We start from the raw sequence: 17,675 nt of genomic DNA, 5'->3' as shown, positions 1-17,675 counted from the left end.
CACTGCCAGGTACCTGTAAAGAAATTAAATGATTTAGCACATGTGGAGTATTGCCTGTCAATACATACCAATCAGTATAGCAAATGTGATTACATAATCTTTGTCGGGTCCACCCTGGGAAGAAGTCTGTTCTTCACTTGAGGACATTTTGAAGAGCAGGCAGCAGTCAAGTGAACCACTACAGAAAAGAACAGAAGAAAAATTAAAAAAAGGACAATAATACTTACATTACAGGCAGTAGTCCAACACCACAGCAGTCAGCACAGGCCAGGGACAGACGGCAGCACCAGGAGACAACCACAGCACCAGGAGGCGACCAGTAGAAAACTGCTGCACCAGGAGACACCCACTGCGCCAGAGAGAATCGGCCAGTCTACAAGGAACAGAAAAAACATTCAGAGAGACAGACATTTCCAAAGTTTGTATATGTAACGCCGCTGTGTTTGTATTCTGTTTACCCGGCATTACTCTGCATATCTCTGCTTTAACTCTTCGCTCCTTTCCTTCTAATGAGCTGGAATGCTGTTGTCAGTTACCTGTGTGGATGTTGCTCAGTTCCCGGCTCTGCTGCGTAGCCGTACATGCATGTGTAGCTCCGCTGTACTGCATGACCACCCGCTTGTGCGGTCCCTGGCTGCCACTGTGGAAAGCTATCCGCGGGTTGCAAGGTCCTCTGCAGTTGTGCATGACATGTGTTCAGGCTTGCAGCCGCTGCCAGGTGTCCTTTTCAATGCTGATTTGTGTCTGGCTGTGCTTAGGGTGTGCGCGGCCACACCTCCCCTGCTTTTATGAGGAATGGGTGTGTCCTAGTAATGCTATTTCAGCCTATCGCTGTGAGGCAGCTCCTATATAAAGTTTCCCTGCCCTGTGGGGCATTGCCAGAGCTTCGCATCAAGTTTCTGAGTCTTGCTATGTCTGTTTGGTGTTCAGCATCTGTCCTGTCTGCCTGCAGTTCTAGGTGAGCTGATGCCTGTCTTTCGCCTGCTCTGGGGGCAGACTACCCAGATCCATATATGTTCAGTCTGTTTTCTGCTTTGGGACAGCTGAGGACTGAGTTCCTGGATTTATCCCGTTTATGTGTTGGTAACAAAGTCCTTGTCCTGATTCTTGCTGTGTTATAAAGTCCTATTCCTGATTCCTGCTGTGTTATGTCCTGATGTCCGCCTGGTGCCTTGATGTCCTGATATCTAGATGTTCTGCCTGTGACCTGATGTCCTGATGTCCGTTCAAGTCCTGATGTCCTGATGTCCGGTTTGTGCCCTGATGTCCTGATGTCCAGTCTGTGTTCCGATGTCCAGTCCGTGTTCTGATGTCCAGTCCATGTTCCGATGTTCAGTCCGTGTTCTGATGTCCTACCTGTGTCCAGATGTCTTGCCTGAGTCCAGATGTCTGTCCGTGTTCCGATGTCCAGCCTGTGTCCAGATGTCCAGTCCGTGGTTCTGGTAGTTCAAGTTGTGCTCTTGAGCCGGTCCTGCTCGTGTTCCTGGATGGATTCTGTCATGATCCGAAGTGGATCTGACAGTTTAAATGCACAATTAAACTTTTTTCCTTTGGCTGTGTGCCAAAGTGTGGTGTGCTTGCCCCCGGTGGCCATTAGAATTATTACACATGGTGTCGTTCATTCTAAGTTGCCCCGGCGGTGGTGAGTGGTATCGCACTTTAGTTCTTTGGTTTAATGTGCACGTAATTACAAATCAGGTGTGATGCTCTATAAAAGAGTGTCAGGTGTGTTGATCAGTGTTGGTGATAGTTAGTCATTTACAAGGAAGCCTGGGTGAAAGATGGAGCTGAGCTAGAGTCCTGGGCAGCCCAGCCAGAGGGGACGAGTGGCAGCTTTGGAGACTGCAAGGAGTGCTGGCATGGATTGGTGGAGTCCAACGATGTGGTCTGCAAGAAGGGCAGGCATGGCGTGGTGTAGTTGCAGTTTATGGTGTCAGCAGGAGGTGCTTGCATGGCTTGGTGGAGTGGCGACTATGGTGAGAATTGCACTCAAGCATGCTGGACTTATTGGCAGAAAAGTTGGACTCAAGCATGCTGGACTTTTTGGCAGAAGCTGGACTCATCTTTGGGTCTCTGTTTACTGGGCAGCTACAACTGGTGGTGGACTCTGCTCCAAGGCTGCACTATGGTGATGGATCCAGTTATGGTGATGGATCTGGTTGGAGGAGAAGATGCATGCATGTGGTGGGCTCTGTTGCTGGGAGCGTAAGCAACAGAGAAAAGCTAAGTGGTGTCCTCCTGTTTTGTCATTTTCCCTTATGTGTGTTTAGTGCAGTGGTGGGATTAGTTTCCGCACCGACCAATTCCCTAGTGAGGGTTTAGGTGCAGGGCAAGTCAGGGTTTTAAGGTACGCGTGCGTCGCCCGGTGCGGAAGGCATAGGGAACGATAGGAGTGTAGAGACACTGACTCAGGGGAGTGCAGGAGGTCTCAACATTCGCATTCCCTATGGCAGGGCCCTCCATTGTTAATGTTACCCAGGTTTCCCTTATTATTTAAATTCGACTTACTGAAGGCGGGGTTTCCAGACTTTTATATATATACGTGTAATATCTAAATTCGCCAGTTGGAGGAGGTGTATCCAGCTGCACGTCTTATTATTTAAATTCGCCCCACTGGAGGCGGTGTATCCAGGGTCACGTGTGTCATATGGGTTCGCCTTGCGGTACTCGCTGCGTCCAGACACACGTGACCGTGACATTATCACCAACCTGACTTTTTTTTCTGGTTTGCCTTGGCCATGTGGAGACCTCTGAGTAATTGCTGCCGGGCCTCACTGAGGTGAGGAGCGGCATGGTGTGTTAGAGCCGCTGCAGCAGTAGTTATCAGGGTCTGGGGCCTTCCCTTTAGCTTCACCAGAGAATCAAATGGTGGCTGCGGTCTGGCAAAAAGCCCCTAGAGTCGCTGCTGGAGAGCGGGACTTGTTCATACAGGCGGATGTAACCAGACAGGTGGGTGGAGTTGGTGATCCCCATGGTGCTGTCTGGGGTTCCCCGAGGTGAAGGGGTACGTCCCTGTAGTGAGCAGACTGGTGTATAGTCCGCGGGGCTCACGCCAAATCTTCAATACCACCGAAGAAGCCGTCCCCTCCTGGTCGCGTGGAGGAAGGAGACCAGCGAGTGTATTTCTTCTCCATATCCCTGTGGCTCTGGCAAGAAGCCCCTAGAGTCGCTGCTGGGGAGCAGGACTTGTTCATACAGGCGGACACACCCAGACAGGTGGGTGGAGTTGGTGATCCCCATGGTGCTGTATGGGGTTCCCCGAGGTGAAGGGGTACATCCCTGTAGTGAGCAGACTGGTGTGATAGTCCGCTGGGCTCATGCGAAATATTCAATACCACTGAAGAAGCCGCCCCCTCCTGGTCGTGTGGAGGAAGGCGACCAGCGAGTGTATATTTCCTCCATATTCCTGTCCCCTTCTCCTCCAGGTGTGAGCAGCAGGTGCGCTGCGGGGAAGTAGAGACAAATCTCAACCCTCGCCATTAACAAACCCTGGGAGGCGCAGACTTCATGGTGAAAGGGTTGGAGGGTGGTGTCCCTTGGTGAATAGCGGGGGTGTGAGTGTGGTGATGCAGGGGGACGCCTCTGTTGTCGATCCAAGAGTGAGTTCACCGAATAATGACAAACGAATGCGTGGCAATAAACATTCAGGTCTGGATCTGTGTGTGAACGAGCTTGTATGGGTGGCCACCAAAAAACATCCTGTGTAAGTGTGTTGTGGAGCCTTACCAGCGCATAACAATCATACACATATATAACTCGTTCCCCAGGTCGACGCTTTGGAGATGAGTGGTTCCTCCAGAGCATACATTACCAATACCAGCGGTGCGTTTGTCATAAACCTGATGTGCAGGTAGTGGTTTGGGTGAAATCTGGATCTAGGTGTCTCTGCTGTAGGTGTTTCCCTGATGAGGAGTGGCCTTGAGGGTCCAGAGGCCCCTCATTAAGGAGGGGGTACTGTCATGATCCGAAGTGGATCTGACAGTTTAAATGCACAATTGAACTTTTTTCCCTTTGGCTGTGTGCCAAAGTGTGGTGTGATTGCCCCCGGTGGCCATTAGAATTATTACACGTGGTGTGGTGCATTCTAAGTTGCCCCGGTGGTGGTGAGTGGTATCGCACTTTAGTTCTTTGGTTTAATGTGCACGTAATTACAAATCAGGTGTGATGCTCTATAAAAGAGTGTCAGGTGTGTTGATCAGTGTTGGTGATAGTCATTTACAAGGAAGCCTGGGTGAAAGATGGAGCTGAGCTAGAGTCCTGGGCAGCCCAGCCAGAGGGGACGAGTGGCAGCTTTGGAGACTACAAAGAGTGCTGGCATGGATTGGTGGAGTCCAACGATGTGGTCTGCAAGAAGGGCTGGCATGGCGTGGTGTAGTTGCAGTTTATGGTGTCAGCAGGAGGTGCTTGCATGGCTTGGTGGAGTGGCGACTATGGTGAGAGTTGCACTTAAGCATGCTGGACTCATTGGCAGAAAAGTTGGACTCAAGCATGCTGGACTTTTTGGCAGAAGCTGGACTCATCTTTGGGACTCTGTTTACTGGGCAGCTGCAACTGGTGGTGGACTCTGCTCCAAGGCTGCACTATGGTGCTGGATCCAGTTATGGTGATGGATCCGGTTGGAGGAGAAGATGCATGCATGTGGTGGGCTCTGTTGCTGGGAGCGTAAGCAACAGAGCAAAGCTAAGTGGTGTCCCCTTGTTTTGTCATTTTCCCTTATGTGTGTTTAGTGCAGTGGTGGGATTAGTTTCCGCACCGACCAATTCCCTAGTGAGGGTTTAGGTGCAGGGCAAGTCAGGGTTTTAAGGTACGCATGCGTCGCCCGGTGCGGAACCGGCATAGGGAACGATAGGAGTGTAGAGACACTGACTCAGGGGAGTGCAGGAGGTCTCCACGTTCGCATTCCCTATGGCAGGGCCCTCCATTGTTAATGTTACCCAGGTTTCCCTTATTATTTAAATTCGACTTACTGAAGGCGGGGTTTCCAGACTTTTATATATATATGTGTAATACCTAAATTCGCCAGTTGGAGGCGGTGTATCCAGCTGCACGTTTTATTATTTAAATTCACCCCACTGGAAGCGGTGTATCCAGGGTCACGTGTGTCATATGGGTTCGCCTTGCGGTACTCGCTGCGTCCAGACACACGTGACCGTGACATTATCACCAACCTTACTTTTTTTTCTGGTTTGCCTTGGCCATGTGGAGACCTCTGAGTAACTGCTGCCGGGCCTCACTGAGGTGAGTGAGGAGCGGCATGGTGTGTTAGAGCCGCTGCAGCAGTAGTTATCAGGGTCTGGGGCCTTCCCTTTGGCTTCACCAGAGAATCAAATGGCGGCTGCGGTCTGGCAAAAAGCCCCTAGAGTCGCTGCTGGGGAGCGGGACTTGTTCATACAGGCGGACGTAACCAGACAGGTGGGTGGAGTTGGTGATCCCCATGGTGCTGTCTGGGGTTCCCCGAGGTGAAGGGGTACGTCCCTGTAGTGAGCAGACTGGTGTATAGTCTGCGGGGCTCACGTTAAATCTTCAATACCATCGAAGAAGCCGCCCCCTACTTGTCACGTGGAGGAAGGCGACCAGCGAGTGTATTTCTCCTCCATATCCCTGCGGCTCTGGCAAAAAGCCCCTAGAGTCGCTGCTGGGGAGCGGGACTTGTTCATACAGGCGGACGCACCCAGACAGGTGGGTGGAGTTGGTGATCCCCATGGTGCTGTCTGGGGTTCCCCGAGGTGAAGGGGTACGTCCCTGTAGTGAGCAGACTGGTGTGATAGTCCGCGGGGCTCACGCCAAATCTTCACTACCACTGAAGAAGCCGCCCCCTCCTGGTCGTGTGTAGGAAGGCGACCAGCGAGTGTATATTTCCTCCATATTCCTGTCCCCTTCTCCTCCAGGTGTGAGCAGCAGGTGCACTGCGGGGGAGTAGGGACAAATCTCAACCCTTGTCATTAACCAACCCTGGGAGGCGCAGACCTCATGGTGAAAGGGTTGGAGGGTGGTGTCCCTTGGTGAATAGTGGGGGTGTGAGTGTGGTGATGCAGGGGGACGCCTCTGTTGTCGATCCAAGAGTGAGTTCACCGAATAATGACAAACGAATGCGTGGCAATAAACGTTCAGGTCCGGACCTGTGTGTGAATGAGCTTGTATGGGTGGCCACCAAAAAACATCTTGTGGAAGTGTGTTGTGGAGTCTTACCAGCGCATAACAATCATACACATACATAACTCGTTCCCCAGGTCGACGCTTTGGAGATGAGTGGTTCCTCCAGAGCATACATTACCAATACCAGCGGTGCGTTTGTCATAAACCTGATGTGCAGGTAGTGGTTGGGGTGAACTCTGGATCTAGGCGTCTCTGCTGTAGGTGTTTCCCTGATGAGGAGTGGCCTTGAGGGTCCAGAGGCCCCTCATTAAGGAGGGGGTACTGTCATGATCTGAAGTGGATCTGACAGTTTAAATGCACAATTGAAATTTTTTTCCTTTGGTTGTGTGCCAAAGTGTGGTGTGATTGCCCCGGTGGCCATTAGAATTATTACACATGGTGTTGTTCATTCTAAGTTGCCCCGGTGGTGGTGAGTGGTATTGCACTTTAGTTCTTTGGTTTAATGTGCACGTAATTACAAATCAGGTGTGATCCTCTATAAAAGAGTGTAAGGTGTGTTGATCAGTGTTGGTGATAGTTAGTCATTTACAAGGAAGCCTGGGTGAAAGATGGAGCTGAGCTAGAGTCCTGGGCAGCCCAGCCAGAGGGGACGAGTTGCAGCTTTGGAGTCTGCAAGGAGTGCTGGCATGGATTGGTGGAGTCCAACGATGTGGTCTGCAAGAAAGGCTGGCATGGCATGGTGGAGTCGCAGTTTATGGTGTCAGCAGGAGGTGCTTGCATGGCTTGGTGGAGTGGTGACTATGGTGAGAGTTGTACTCAAGCATGCTGGACTTATTGGCAGAAAAGTTGGACTCAAGCATGCTGGACTTTTTGGCAGAAGCTGGACTCATCTTTGGGACTCTGTTTACTGGGCAGCTGCAACTGGTGGTGGACTCTACTCCAAGGCTGCACTATGGTGATGGATCCGGTTATAGGGATGGATCCGGTTGGAGAAGATGCATGCAGGTGGTGGGCTCTGTTGCTGGGAGAGTAAGCAACAGAGCAAAGCTAAGTGGTGTCCCCCTGTTTTGTCATTTTCCCTTATGTGTGTTTAGTGCAGTAGTGGGATTAGTTTCTGCACCGACCAATTCCCTAGTGAGGGTTTAGGTGCAGGGCGAGTCAGGGTTTTAAGGTACGCGTGCGTCGCCCGGTGCAGAACCGGCATAGGGAACGATAGGAGTGTAGAGACACTGACTCAGGGGAGTGCAGGAGGTCTCAACATTCGCATTCCCTATGGCAGGGCCCTCCATTGTTAATGTTACCCAGGTTTCCCTTTTTATTTAAATTCGACTTACTGAAGGCGGGGTTTCCAGACTTTTATATATATACGTGTAATATCTAAATTCGCCAGTTGGAGGCGGTGTATCCAGCTGCACGTCTTATTATTTAAATTCGCCCCACTGGAGGCGGTGTATCCAGGGTCACGTGTGTCATATGGGTTCGCCTTGCGGTACTCGCTGCGTCCAGACACACGTGACCGTGACATTTTCTTCCTCCGTGGTTTCCGGGAGTCTACAGCTCTGTACCCCGGTGACGGTCCCTCCAGTGAGTCATGGACCTGACCAGCCGATGCCCGGTGCTGTGGTGCCAACATTCCTGGACATGTGCTATACGTGTCTTGCTTATGTTGTGATGTCCTGCCGGTTCCCTGAGGTCTACCTGTGATGACTCCTGCTGTTGTCTGAAGTCTGCCTGAGGTCGGTGTCTGATGTTCTCCTGCTATGCCTGTGCTGCGCCTGAGTCCTGAGAGAAGCCATCCTAGTATGCCCATGCCAGATGACCCTGGACTGCGCCAACCCGTGATGACCTCTTGCTTCACCTGTCAACCTGAGATGTGTTTCCTTCGTGAAATTCATATTCTGGAACCTGGTGTTTACATGTCTTCTGCTTTATTTCAGTAGACTTTACGTTTATTCATACCTGAAGTTGTGCAGTGTCTTTTAAGGGCCTGTCACACTAAGCGATATCGCTAGCAATATCGCTATAACGTCACTGGTTTTGTGACGGTATAGCGATATTGCTAGCGATATCGCTATGTTTGATACTTACCTCCGACCGGCTCCCCCGCTGATTATCGCTGATCGCGCGAGAACGTCCTGGACCGTTTCTCGTCGTCAGCTTTCTGCTGGGCTTCCTGTGGCGCCGACGAGCGACGCGTGGACGCGGGCGGGAGGACGTCAGGATCGCCTCGTCTGACAGGTAAATAGCGACCCCCAACTGCTGCTATGTCGCTGGTGAGATCTGCCTGTGTGGCAGCTCACTAACGACCACTTAGCGATGCACCAGCGATCCTGACAGCGTCATATCACTGGTCGGGATCGCTGGTGCATCGCTAAGTGTGACAGTACCTTAAGTCAAGCATATGGCCATCTTGTCCACAAGCTCATCTCCCACACTGCGTCCGCGATCGTAACAGTATACGTACATAGACAGTGTTGTCCTCACCTTGACCGAAAGCAGCACCAGGAGACGAACTGGGGAAACCTGCTGCACCAGGCCAGTCGACACGTCTAACAGTAAACAGAAATTTTTTTAATACAAAGTACAAACAGCAGTGAGGGAGGATGACATTTTCTAAAAGGTTCTATACTTACATAGCCAGTGTTGTGGTATCGTCCAGGGTCCAGAGAATTATGGCCTTGCTGTGTCCACACTTCCTTTTATAGAGCTGTCAATTAGCAGATGGTTGAATCACTTCCTGGACCAACTCATTTTAGAAAGCATGCTTATAGAACGCATGTGCGTACGCATGTCCTTGCGTATGCATGCGTTCCCATAGACAGTAATGTGTTTATTTGACGCACTCATCCACATGCGCATGAATTCGCATAACAGATTTTTGCAGCTTCCAAAAATCCAACTTGTTGCGTTCGCCGGACCCCGCCGCACACCAAAAAACAACGCATGTATATGCTGACGCATGTGAACTGATGCAAACGTATGCCTCTGTGTACACCATGTTAAAGATAGGGAAACATGACGCATATGGATTGCTGCAGATGAAACGCTGCGCAAACAGACGCAAATGTGAAACCAGCCTAATACAACCTCAATTCCAAAAATGTGACATTATGTAAACTGTTAAGAAAACAAGAAAGCCCTGCAATGGAAATATCTTATTTTATTCACAATATAACATAGAGCACAGATCACAATTTGAACATTAGATAATTTCCCATTTTATTTGAAAAAATAGTGCATCCTCCTCTTTTTTTTCAACAATATCTTTTTATTTGATTTTAAGAAAATAACAAACAGTGTATACAATACTTTAGACTGCCAAACATTGAAGTCTACATAGGGATTAAACCTACAGAAAATATACAAAATAACATACAGGGCTGTATTCAACAGATTTCAAGGATCGCAATCATTAATGACTACTGTTAAATTGGAACAATATTTCTGGATGATTCAACTAACTCTTCCAATTAACATTGAAAACTTGTAACTTATTATTTTTGCGTGCTATCATTTTTTCAAAAGCACAAGTTTTATTTATCTATTGTATTATCTTATCATTGGCAGGAATTCCTTGGGACTTCCAATATCTTGTAATCGCTATTTTTGTAGCTAGAAGAATATGTGAGGCAATTACTCTGCGATTAGAGGGAATAGAATGTATATCTAACAAAAGTAGTGCTAAAGAAGGAGATGGCTGTTTTTTTGTTGGAGTAGAGAAGAGATCAGATGAAAAGTAAACGACCAGGCAGAGGTGTATCTAGGCTTTCTGGCACTCGGGGCATAAATTCAGTTTGGCGCCCCTCCAGCACATATGCGGTTTGCACACTTAGTCATGCGCCAACGAGCTGCTCTTCCTAATTCTCTCAATAAACCACAAAGAAAGAAACCCGAAAAAATGTCGAATAATTCAATATACAAATGTTTATTATGAAATACAGAAACCATAGGGTGGGGTGGGGAACAAATACCAAAAAACGGGGCACAACACAAAGGACAACAATGATTGCAAGAGAATGTGGCCAATTATGGTAAAATGTTATTGATATTATGGCATGACACAGCAATGGTCAAAGATGACAAAAAAATATGCCACAAGAAAGGATAAAAAGGGTAAAAATACAAGAATAAAACTGCAATAAAAAAAGTGATAATGTGCAAGTATGTGCAAAAATATAGCAAATATGAATAAAATGCAAATGCAAACAAGTAAATCAATGGGGGCTGAAGTAAAGCAGCAACCTAAAATTTAGGTGAAATAATAAGAGATGTGTATATATATATATATATATATATATATATATATATATTGCTGCAGACTTAAGTAAGTCAAATAAATAGCCACCCATTTTTTTACCTTATGCACATATGCGCAGAGTTGTAGAGTCTGCCTTCGTCCCTGAACAAGGCAGATGCCTAAACGCGCGTCGGGGCAGGGCACATCCTGGGGACTCTCCGCATAAGATGGTTTTCTTTATTTCTGCATTAGTAAGAGGGACACTCAACTGTTCCAACTGATCCTGAATAGAGAAGGAAGACTAAGATTAGCTAGGAAGGACTCACTGTCCAACAAATTGGGAGGAATATGGTCAGGAGCAGAGGATAAGTTATAAAATGAGGAATAATATTCCTCAAATTTATTTGCAATGTCTTTAGGGCTGTATAATTTCTGTAGCTGAGGGCCATTTTTGAAATAGGGGATTTGTGCTTTAATTTCTCTGGATTTTTTTTTTTAAATTCGTTTATTAACCACAAAACAAAATGTACACACTTGTATACAATCAAAATAGTACATGTGCATTTATCAAGGTGGTTATGAGAGAATTTGCACAATAAACTGTTTGTACAATGTTAATTTCACAAGTCCATATATTGCTGTATGGATAATAGACCAGATAACAAGGGAACAAAGAATATCATTCACCCATATACATGTTTGGTAACATATACCTAAAAAAAAGATATTACGCATCTACTTAAACTACAACTATCCCGCTGCCAAGCACAGTTGCACAATATTAACCTCCATGTGATGCCATAAAATATAAACCATAACATTCAAGGTGGTACTGGACCACTACGCACTTGTAAAGTAAGATGAGAAAAGTTCCACCTGTCCCAAATCGAATTTCCCTAAACAGCCCTTTTTTTGATAGTGTTCGCTCATACGGTATAACTGAATTTACCAATTCAATCTAGGTTTTGAGAGAGGAATGTGAACCCACCCTTCCATCGTAATGTCAACACATTCCTAGCCAGAAAAAGTGTCTCGCGCAGGAAGATCCTAACATAATGTCCCCATGTTTCCTCATCCAACACCCCAAATAAACAAACTAGTGGATTGAGAGGAATAGGAGCTTGTACTGAGGATGTCAACAACGATATTACCTCCTTCCAGTAGGAGAGGATAGTAGGGCAGCCCCATATCATATGTACAAAATTTGCTTCTAATGAGTGACATCTCAGACATTCTGATGATTGGAACCGACCCATTTTGAATAGCCATATCGGAGTTAAATATGATTGATGTATTATATATAATTGAGTCATTCTATTATTGACAGATGGAGACACCCTAAATGGAGATTCAAGGACCCCCTCCCAATCCTCATCTTGAACATCAGGGATGAGACATGCCCACTTCTCCTTAATTGTCCTTATAGCAGTCAGTTCCCACAGACAACATGTACTTGTATAAGGAAGAGATAAGACCCTGTGGACCCCGTGAGTTAAGGATTTCTATTAAAGGGAGAGATGTTCGTGTTCGTACAGCTTAAATACAATTGGAAAGCTGATCTGAGTTGAAGGGAGTGAAAAAATTGGGACTTCGGGATGTTATATTTAGTTTGTATTTGCTAACGGACATTAGGACACCACGATCGTATAAATCCTTGATCGAGGAAACATTATGCAAAATCCAGAAGTCAGTGGATGAGTGGCTTAGCAGTCCTGGGAAGTAAGCATTATTCCATAACAGCATTTCAGCTATAATGTCCTCAAAACGGATTACTTTTTTTAATTTGTCTCCAAACTGATTGCCCTAATTGAAGTAAGGGCAATTATCGAGGGACCAACTAACAAGTATAATGTGAACAAGGGTTACCTATAACCGACTAACTGAAAAAAACCCTATTAAAATATAACTTTTATTAAGTACAAAAATAACAATATAAAATTGCACAGATGTTCCCTGTTATATAGCCTAGTAAAAAACGGACTATTGTATTGCTGGAAAGAGATAAGGTATAGCAGTCAAACCAAATCTAACCAGCTGAATCTGCCAATCCAATCATGTGGTCAGAAAAACCTGAATCATAGCAGTTAAAACCTGCACAATACTATTATAGCCCAAAAACGGAAATGGACATAAAGATGTATAAAAATTGATAATACGTGCTGCCATATGATAACAATTTCACTCAGCCGATGTGAAGAAAAGAGTGACCTGGCCCTATACAAAATGACTATCTGAACACCTACCTAGGTGCGGAGGTTGGCACCCTAAGAAATACAAGAATGACGCCCCCGCTCGTGCGATGGCTACGATGGCTATCCCTAATCTCCTATATCATCCCATAAGAGGACAGATTAGAAACAGAGGGCCAGATGGCCTGTATCCATTTGCTTAGAATATCTTCATGAATGCAGTAAAGTAGATTTATACAATCATATATGCATGTGAGGAAAGGTAGAAAGTCCAGACAGTCTGAATAGATGCATAACACTCACACACAGTAGAACCAGTTACATATAAATTTGTAGCAAATTATGCCCTTTCCCAAAACCACTATGTTATGTATATGAAGTATATATAAAAATTGTCACATCAAGTACCCAGATAAAAAACTGCCTATTAGACACAATGATGAATCAATGGTAGGTAAACAGGAACGGCTTATCTGATAACAAATTGTCAGAAATCATGAAAGCAAACAAAGACACCACTGAATGTACCAGATTTTCAAGTCTCAGTGTAAATAAGTTGGGGTGCTACAGCCACTCCAGATATCAGATATATATCGTACCCCTAGTTTAAATCACCAGATACTGACAACAATAAGCCCATTCATGGGGGAAAAAAACAAAACAGTACTTATCTGTGAATATATACTCCTTCATAATGATATCCATAAGGTCCATGATAACATCATTCCTCAGATATAGTCCGCACACTCTCAACGCGTTTCCCCCTACTGCGGGTTCATCAGAAGAGATGCATATTGGTCAGAGCGGTCTGGCAGTGGAGACTAATCCAATTGTGTGACGGGCCTTAAGGGAGCACAGTGGGGACAAATAGCAAATACTGCGAGGTCCTACTGGTAAGTAGGGAACACATCAACTAGTGAGATTAGAACAATAAGAGAGCCCACAGACTCTCATAATATAGGACATGGGATCAGACCAAACGATATGATAATAATAATAATAGCAGTAAGGAGTCAAATTAATGAAGCCACATACAAGATGGTCCACAGACTCATACAGCGGTTAAAATCTTAATAAAGCCCACAGGCTCTCACAGCATTGAAAACATAGAGCGTTGTGCTCATGAGAGAAAAGTGCCTAATGGGTTAAAACATGAAAAGGTAGATGCTGGAAGGCACTCAACCATTTTATGTGTTTCCACAGTTCCCCCTCTTTTTTACTTGCATCATTGTTTTTAAATTTTACCTAAATAAAGTTTTCTGGCACTTAGCCTCTCTATTCCCATTACCCTGTAGCGGTGGCGAATGGGTTAATATTAATGGGTTAATGTCACCTTGCGATTGGAAGGTGACAAGCCGATTAATAATGTAGAAGTGTCAATAAGACACCTATCCATTATTAACCCTAGACTAGTAAAGGGTTAAAAAACACACACAGACATGAAAGTCTTTTAATTAAATAAAGACACCAAGTTTTTGACCAATTTTTATTCCTCTGCTATTCCAAAATAAAACCATGATCTGCAAAAAAAACATAAAAAAGCAACAATATACTTACCTCTCCGCCGTTCAGTCATGTCCCACGCTGTAATCCTTCACAAGGGGTTAAATAGTTTACAATGGGGACTGGTGCTAATGCAACCAGCCCCACTGTAAACTACTTCAGAATTACTTAGTTCAGCTCTGCGCAGCCTCACTGGCTGCACGGAGATGAACTAATAAGCGTGGGAAAGTTTCTGACTTTTTTCCCACGCTCATCAGTTCACCTCAGGTCAGACGGGTACTCCCTCTGACGTCACTGAGGCTGCGGGGAGTCTCCTGGCTGACCTGAGGTGAACTGATGAGCTTGGGAAAAAAGTCAGAAACTTTGCCACGCTCATTAGTTTATCTCCGCGCAGCCAGTGAGGCTGCGCAGAGCTGATCTAAGTCATTCTGCAGTAGTTAAGTGCCAGAAAAGGCTAGCATTCTAGAATGCTGTAGATAAGCCCTGAAAGGCAGTGGCCGCAGCTTATAGCTGAAAAAGGAGGTGACAGGTTCCCTTTAACTGTGGGAGAGGAAATATTCCTCTGCCTCCCCGATGGGACTAATCCTCCTCCGTGTCTGCCAGGGGACTATATCTTGAACCCGGTGATTTTGCTGCAGGTTAGGACTCGGGGATCCTATACTCACTGTGGGTGGGGAGCGCAACTCTGCTGGAGGTGTCCGGGTCACAGGGGGCAACACACCGTCTGCGGAGACCCAGCTGTTAATGGAGGTCTCATTGCCCTCCTTGCTCTCGTCTTCTGTGAAGTATAACTCCAGCTTTCCTTGATTCTTCTGATATCTTCTACCTTGGGTCATCATGCCAGATGTTAGATGAGAGGGATGAGCAATAAAAAGTAGAATGAACGCTGTGTCATGATCCCAGTGCAGGTTTTGACCTGCATGCCTGGGGTTAATTATTGTGGCCTCTCTTTCGTTCAGGGAGAGCTTCTTATAGCCCTGGGAAACTCCAATCCCTGTCAGTTATACTTTTGCCTTTGGCCGAGTGTGGTGACCCCTGTGCCTGTTTGTTGTCTTCTAGCTTGCTTATATGGTTCTGACCCGATTCTGTCCCCTGTTGTGAGTTTGCCTGTTGATTCTGTACTGTATATCTGTTTCTTTGGTTTCTGACTTTTTTGCTACGTCCTGACTATCCGTTCTGTCTAATCCTTTGGTATTGTCGTGCTATCTCGTGCTTTGACCCCCGGCCTTATCTGTTTACGTCCCTGTCTATGCCCCTTGGTAACTTTGTCCCGTAGTTACCATTATAGTTTTCCTGCAGCTCCTAGCTCTCTGGAATTTAGGCCACGCTCCCAGCAGTCACGTGCTTTAGGTCCTGCTGGTCTGAAGCACGCATCTTCACTGCTGCTGCCCTCTCCACAGGTATCTTTGAGCACAGTTTGTCTTACTCAGGACATGCACACTGGCTCAGTGAGCAAATGCAGTGCGGTGTTTCAGACACGCAGCATACGTTGCTGAACTGGCTCTGGGTGAGAGGGAGCTCAGTACTCACACAGCCATTTCAGTCAGCTGCCAGGCCACGCCCCCACTTTACGGAAATTTATAACGTTGAGCTGTGAAAATAAAATATCAAATTTTCTCCACAAAAATGATCTTTTAGCCCCATTTTTTATTTTCATGAAGAAAATAGGAGAAAATGGACCTTTAAATTTATTGTGCAATTTCTCCTGTGTACGGCGATAACCCATATGAGGGAAAAAACTACTGTTTGGGCGCACGGCAGGTCTCAAAAAGAAAAGGAGTGACGGATTGGATTGCAGACGTTGATGGAATAATCTGCGCGCACCATGTCGCGTTTGGAGAGCCCCCAAGTGAGCTTAGGTTTGAGGACCTGATCTGAGAGATCTACACCCCCCATGTACTTATCATAAACCAAGATACAATCTGACTTTGGGACTTGTGTTGGTACCTCAGACAGTGACAAGCGATCTGTTGCCATGGTATATCGTGGTTAAGGACATCCCTCTTATCCTTGTACTTCACCACCAGCATGTTGTCGGTGCATTGGGCTCTGTGGTCGCCGTTTCTCAGTAGTTTCACAATTAGCGGCTTAGGGAGGCCTCTCTGATTTGTTTGCACGGTGCCATATGCAACTGTACCTCTGGCAGAGAGGGTCTTGAAGAGTGAGATGCTGGCAAAAAAAGCTATCAAATGTAGAGGCGATAACCTTTTATCCAACAGTAGGTGCAGCAATTTCCACACAATTTTCCCACTCACCCCAGGATAAGGTGGCATTCAGTGGGATCAATCTGGGAGTCCTTCCTCTCGTAGACCCCTAAATCTATGGGTGTACCCTGTACACTTTAGTTCCGTACCTGGCCCTCATACTGGGCAGGTATTGTCGAAATTGTAGACTCCTTTTGAAGTGAATCAGATTCATCTATACAGATATCTCTTTGGGGGGATTGTACGCCTCAGCAAATTTTCTGCTGCAGTGGTCAAAGTTAGGATCTTCTCAAGAATAACACTGCACATTATCACTATAATGTGTAACACTTTGAATTGCTTCAAATCGTGTCCTTGTCATGGCCATACAGAATACCGGTGTACTGTAGAGTATATCAGTGCTCCAGTTTTGCAGAAACTCTGGTTTTCTGACAATGCCCATATGCAGCACAACTCCCCAAAAGGACATCATCTCTGCTGCATTTACAGGCATCCATCTGGCATGTGATGACGTAGGTTTTGTTTGAAAAATTGATGGGAATACAAATTTGTCTGAATCACCATAAGATTTATTATTTCCTCGCTGAAAAAGAATTTGAAAAAAAAAAAAAAATCTTTCAGTGAGGCCTGTAACATCAAATTGAATTCTTGAGCTGCTCTTGAAATCTGGAATAACGGGCTAATCATTTTTGGGGGGTGTAGTCCATATTGGATTGATTCCTCTAGGGGTTGCCTGGGTCAAAGAGCACCTTGATGGGGGTCCCTTCTCACTTGACAAGGAGCAGGACGAAGAGGCATAGAGGAATGTGGAATCTTCCTCACTGACGAAATCCATGTCAGAGGCAAGGAAAGCGTATGCCTCCTCTGGTGAATAGTGTCTTCTTGAAGAATGAGCCATTTTTATTTTATTCTTCAAAACCCTGGGTATGTGTGTAAGAGGTGGTTTTACACTTGTATTGTGTAGTGCTTGTGTAAATGGTACTATTTTTTTAATAAAAGTAGAGAATAAAAAGGAAGAATTTATAAGAAACACTTAGAAGAAGCAAAACAAAAAGAAAAATGAGTAAATACATAAACAGTTTATATAAAAACAATAGTGAAGATCACTACACTAATGCCCTACCTATAAAGTTACCCGGCGCTATTTTTTTTGCCAAAGCGAAACGGAAGTCACTCACAATGTGACGTACATTCCCCTAATACAGTGGTTCTCAACCTTTCTAATGCCGTGACCCCGCAATCCAGTTCCTCATGTTGCGGTGACCCCAAACCAAAAAATAATTTTGATGGCTACTTTAAAGCTGTAATTTTTACATTATTAACCTTTTTTACACCAGCAGGCTGTCTCGCAGGCTCTCTTGGCTCTCCGCCTCCTAGGCTTTTGTCCTCCGGACACACGTAGTGCACTGCTATGGACTGTGGAGCGTTCCCCCCGCCCCTTAGGCC

This window comes from Dendrobates tinctorius, unplaced genomic scaffold, assembly GCF_039654945.1.
Source record: "Dendrobates tinctorius isolate UK_male_01 unplaced genomic scaffold, ASM3965494v1 ptg000022l, whole genome shotgun sequence".
NCBI lineage: Eukaryota > Metazoa > Chordata > Amphibia > Anura > Dendrobatidae > Dendrobates > Dendrobates tinctorius.
The sequence above is the reverse complement of the archived record's forward strand: the minus strand, read 5'-3'. Positions refer to the sequence as shown.